The following is a 6,000-nucleotide window of genomic DNA, read 5'->3' as shown; positions in this document are numbered from 1 at the left end:
AATGGTTAGTGATGATAAGACTGGAGAGGTTTCCTGGGGGCAGGTGGTGGAGAGACATGAATATAAATAAATGAGTTCAGTCTTTATCCTGTAAGTCCTGAGGTGCCACCGATTAATAAGCAAGAAGATAGCATCAGATAAGCTTTCTCGGGACATTGCTTTTTGCCAACAGGTAAAACACTATTACACCATGTATTCCAAGGTAACCGGAATATGATTTAAGTCATTTACTTAATAGAGAAAACAGTATGTAGCAAAAGAGAAAAAAAAATTTTTTTTTTTTTGCACAAGTCCCGCAACCTTTGTAAACTAATACAAAGACCTCTGTTGAATGGAGATGTTGCACTCAGTGGGGGCCTGGTGACCAGAAGTGGTCACCCATGAGGCTGAGCCATGTGTTTACACATTAAATATTGAATCACATCTGCCCTGTGTAGATAGAGGAAGGCAGGAGTCCCAAGAATAGTAGTCTACAATCAAAGTGGAATTAAATATTTTCCTCTTCTGAAAGCCAGTAATAGTACAAATAAGCATTTAATCAAGATTTGTTTATCATCAACCCTCATGCACGGAACATAAAGAGCTTGTCAAATTTATGCGTTCCATTTTCTACCCTTTAAATTGTCAAGCAGATGCTGGCAGTTTCCTCATGGCTATCATGCCTGCCAGAGTTGAAGGAATGGCTTGTATTTTTTGAAAGCTATCCAGTACCATAGGTACCTTAAGTGTTCTATACTAAGTAGGAGAAACTCAAAACATATCAAGTGTGCCTGCTTCATACACTTGTAGTCCTAACTAATTCAAAGCTGGCTGGGAGCATTAAACAAGCTAAATCTTATTTGTATTGACATTTAATAAGAGGTGAAAATGCAATTCTGCCCAAATCTAAACAAGCCAAAAGGATTACAGAAGTGGGAGAATTGCCCAGAAGTTTCCAGAGATGTAAGAAACTTAGTGTGTGTGCGCGCGTGTGTGTGTGTGCGTTTGGATAGGAAGAGATTTTGGTATTTAGATATTCCAGAGTCTCTGTTGCAGTCAGTATGTGGAGGGATGACATTTAGTCACATCCAGAAAGGGATGAAGTTAAGTAGCAGATGTGACTAGCGTTCACAAAAATAACCTATACAGACCCTATAAACTTGTGGCTGAAAATATTTGAGGATACCCCGATCCCATCAAAAAGATTTTGAGAAGGATCTCAAAGAATTTGACTGAAACTTTAAAAAGCTGATTCAATTATCTTCTGTTCTTAAAAAATATTTTAATAGCCAAAAAAAGGATGCTCAGATTGGAGGCTAGAAAAAGAAGAATCAGAAAGCAAGAATTAGTCAGTGTCTCTACAGCCATCCTAGAGTAAGGGGCTCTGAACAGCAAAAATGGGCATCCACTCTACTCAACAGATCTACCCCTATGGTTGGCTGAAAAACGCCCCTCCCCCAAATATATCCACATCCTAATCCCTGGAACTCATGAAGGTTACTTTATATTAAATGATTAAAGTAATCACTTTGCAGACATTAAGGATCTCAAGATGGGGAGATTATCCTGGATTGTCCAGGTGGACCCTAAATGCCATTACTTGTATCTTTATAAGAGGGAAGCAGAGGGAGATTTGACACAGAGGAAGAGTCAGTGTGAAGGTGGAGGCAGAGATTAGAGCGATGCAGCCACAAGCCAAGGAACACCAGGCAGCCACGAGGAGCCGGAAGAGGCAAGGAACGGGTTCTCCCCTAGAGCCTCCAGAGGGAGTGTGGCCTTTCCAGCACCTTGATTTTGGCCCATGGATAATGATTTTCTGGCCTCCAGAACCGTGAGAGAGTAAATCTCTCATTTTCAGCCACCGATTTTGTGGTGATTTGTTACTGAGGCCACAGGGAAGGAATACAACTCCTAGCTCAGAATGAGTACCTCAGGCAGTTAGAGCTTAGGGACACTCCCATTATATCCGTGCAATTCACCCTCACTTCCCTGCTCCCCTGGGCCTTCACTCCCTGCTGACCCGGCTCTGATTCCTTGTTCTCCAATTAACTTTCTGGATAATAATTTGGCTTTTTTTAAATAGATTCACCAAAAGAGAGAGACAACACCAGCCAGAGACATAAACTTTTTGGTCAGCTCAGCAGTTAGGTTTTCTATTGTGAATCCACTTTATTTTTTTAAACTTTTTTTTAAATTAATTAATTTATTTTTGGCTGCATTGGGTCTTCGTTGCTGCCCGCGGGCTTCCTCTAGTTGCGGTGAGTGGGGGCTACGCTTCGTTGCGGTGTGTGGGCTTCTCATTGCGGTGGCTTCTCTTGTTGCGGAGCACGGGCTCTAGGCATGCGGGCTTCAGTAGTTGTGGCTCACGAGCTCAGTAGTTGTGGCTCACAGGCTCTAGAGTGCAGGCTCAGTAGTTATGGTGCACGGGCTTAGTTGCTCTGTAGCATGTGTGATCTTCCTGGACCAGGGCTCGAACCCGTGTCCCCTGCATTGGCAGGTGGATTCTTAACCACTGTGCCACCAGGGAAGTCCCTGTGAATTCACTTTAGATTTATGCATTAGTTTCTGTGAGACTGACTAGCAGAAGCCAACACCCCCAAAGCTGGTTAGCTTCAGTCATACTAACACAGTCAATTTTCTGGACCTGCAATGTTGAAGTCTCAATGTGCAAGTTCCTGATGATCTTGCCAGCCTACTGAATCCCAGCCTGGGTGGCCAACTATCTTTCTTTGATGGCATCTCCATCTCCTCTGTCAAAATGTAGCAGTGGCCTGCATTGGGTGAACTCATTTCAGGTACCTGTGAAAAGGTGCAGCCTTTCTCTAAAAGATATAAGAATATTATGAAAATAGACCCTCAATGTACTTGTCAAGCCTCAGTTGCAAGTGAAATAACCCCAACTCAAATGAGCTTATATAGCAAAAATAAACTCAGAATGACTTAAAGACTTAAACATGAGACATGACACCATAAAACTCCTAGAAGAGAGCATAGGCAAAACATTCTCTGACATAAATCATAACAGTACTTTCTTAAATCAGTCTCCCAAGGCAAAAGAAATACAAGCAAAAAAAATTTTTTAATGGGACCTAATCAAATTTATAAGCTTTTGCACAGCAAAGGAAACAATAGACAAAATGAAAAGACAACCTACAGAATGGGAGAAAATATTTGCAAACAATGCAAATGATGAGAGCTTGATTTCCAAAATATACAAATAACTCATACAGCTCAGTATAAGAAAACAACCAACCAACAAACAAACCAGTCAAAAAATGGGCAGGAGACCTACATAGACATTTCTCAAAAAAAGACATACAGATGGCCAACAGGCACATGAAAAGATGTTCAACATTGCTAATTATTAGAGAACTGCAAATCAAAACCACAATGAGGTATCACCTCACACCGGTCAGAATGGCCATCATTAAAAAGTCTACAGATAACAAGTGCTGGAGAGGGTGTGGAGAAAAGGGAACCCTCTTGCACTGTTGGTGGAAATGTAAATTGATACAGCCACTATGGAGAACAGTATGGAGGTTCCTTAAAAAACTAAAAATAGAGCTACCATATGACCCAGCAATCCCACTACTGGTTATATACCCTGAGAAAACCATAATTCAAAAAGATAAATGCACCCCAATGTTCATTGCAGCCCTATTTACAATAGCCAAGACATAGAAGCAGCCTAAATGTCCATCAACAGAGGAATGGATAAAGAACATGTGATACATATATACAATGGAATACTCCTCAGCCATTAAAAAGAATAAAATAATGCCATTTGCAGCAACATGGATGGACCTAGAGATTATCATACTAAGTGCAATAAGTCAGACAGAGAAAGACAAATATTATATGATATCAGTTATATGTGGAATCTAAAAAATAAATGATACAAATGAACTTATTTATAAAACAGACTCACAGACATAGTAAACAAACTTATGGTTATCAAAGGGGCAGGGGGGAAGGGATAAATTAGGAGTTTGGGATTAACAGACACACACTACTATATATAAAATAGATAAACAATAAGGACCTACCATATAGCACAGGGAATTATACTCAATATCTTGTAATAACCTATAATGGAACAGAATCTGAACTTTGCTGTACACCTAAAACTAACACAGCATTGTAAATCAACTATACTTCAATAAAAAAATTAGCTTATATACACAAACCAAAAAGAAATTGATTTCCTCTTATAACTGAGAAGTTCAGAAGGAAAGCTTCAGCTTCAGGCATACCTGGATCCAGTAATCCAGTAATGTAACCAGGAATTCATCCCTTTCTATCCGTTTCTCAGTTCTGTCTTCCTGTTGTTGACTTTCAGCCTCTGGTAAGCTTTCCTCTCTGGGTGGCATATTTATCCATTAGAAGTTCAAGACTTACCTACCCTTCTTTCTAGCCATCACAGCAAAAAGCAGTTGCCTCTTTACAATTTGTCTTAGCAAAAATTCCTGGGGAAGCTCCACCTGGTCCATCTAGAGTTACAGATCCTTCTTTGAACCAACCACTGTTGCCAGGAAGCTGTGTGTTAAATTGTCAGTGTGACAATTTATTTGTTAAATGTTTCAGTATGAACAATGTGAAATATGTATATACATCAAGTTGAATCTCCACCCCAGGGGTGGTTAGCATTTGAAAGCCTACAATCAGGAATCAACACCCCAGGAGTGATTAGCTAGAAGTACGCTAATCAGGAATCAGCACCTTCCCAAAGTCCCAGCAGGAAAAGATAGCCCACTCAAATTAGGATAATTCAAGAAGGGTTTAATAAAAGTATGGTTTACAAAGGCTTGGATAGGGTGTCGAGAAATCTCAAAGGATAGTACAGTACTTAGGAGCTAGTAACAACAAGACTGCTACCACCCTAGGCCCAAAGAGATGAGAGAAAGGAGCAGTTACCAGAACCTGGAAGGAGACAGTCATGTAGAAGGTACCACCTTGACAGGAACTGTGACCTTCAAGATGGGTCACAGCCAGCTTAAGGAGGCCCTGCAGGGATAGAATTGGGGGAATAAATACACTAACCCCACTCTCTTCTCTCTTCCCAATCACCTGCTGGCCTCACCATTGGCCAAAATCAGTTGGAAGCCAGAGGATATGTATGGGAGCCTATTGACCCAGTCCATACAGGTCAGCCTCCCAGGCCAGAGAGCAGAGAGAGAAAGGGTGGAGAGTATGAGCTGGACAGACCAGCAGAAAATATTCAGCAAAAGATGTGATGATGTAGCACTCAAAATCTAAACATGGGATGTTTCCTAATTAACATAGAGAATGTTAGAAAAATGTTATTGATGAATAATAATCCAAGTAGTAAATTGTTAGGAAAGCTATACAAATTGTACCACCATTGCATGAGAAGCTGGCAAGACCCAGCAGCCTAATGCCATAGGCAGCACTTGGGGATGGAACCCCACTGCCCTGCGTCGCTCCCTTCAGGAAGAGCCCTGTTGGGCTCCCCTGGTGCCGCAGTGGTTGAGAGTCCACCTGCTGATGCATGGGACACGGGTTTGTGCTCTGGTCATGGAAGATCCCACATGCTGCGGAGCAGCTAGGTCTGTGAGCCATGGCCGCTGAGCCTGCGCGTCTGGAGCAGTTGCTCCGCAACGAGAGAGGCCACAACAGTGAGAGGCCCGCGTACCACAAAAAAAAAAAAAAAAAAAAAAAGAAGAACCCTGTCACCAGGCCCACTTACAGGGCTGACCTGTTCTATTGTCAGAATATTGTGGCATCTACAAAGGACTCTCATGCAAGGTGCTGTTTTGAGTGTCTAAAAAGAATGGAACGGGACTGCCTTGGTGGTCCAGTGTCTACGACTCCGCACTCCCAGTGCAGGGGACCCGGGTTCAATCCCTGGTCAGGGAACTAGATCCCACATGCCGCAACTAAAGATCCGCATGCCGCAACTAAAGATCCTGCATGCTGCAACAAAGATTCCTCATGCCACAACTAAGACCCGGCGCAGCCAAATAAATATTAAAAAAAAAAAAGAATGGAACTTCTACAGAG

This window comes from Mesoplodon mirus (genome assembly GCF_964341445.2).
Source record: "Mesoplodon mirus genome assembly, chromosome: X".
NCBI lineage: Eukaryota > Metazoa > Chordata > Mammalia > Artiodactyla > Ziphiidae > Mesoplodon > Mesoplodon mirus.
This window is presented reverse-complemented; position numbering follows the sequence as displayed.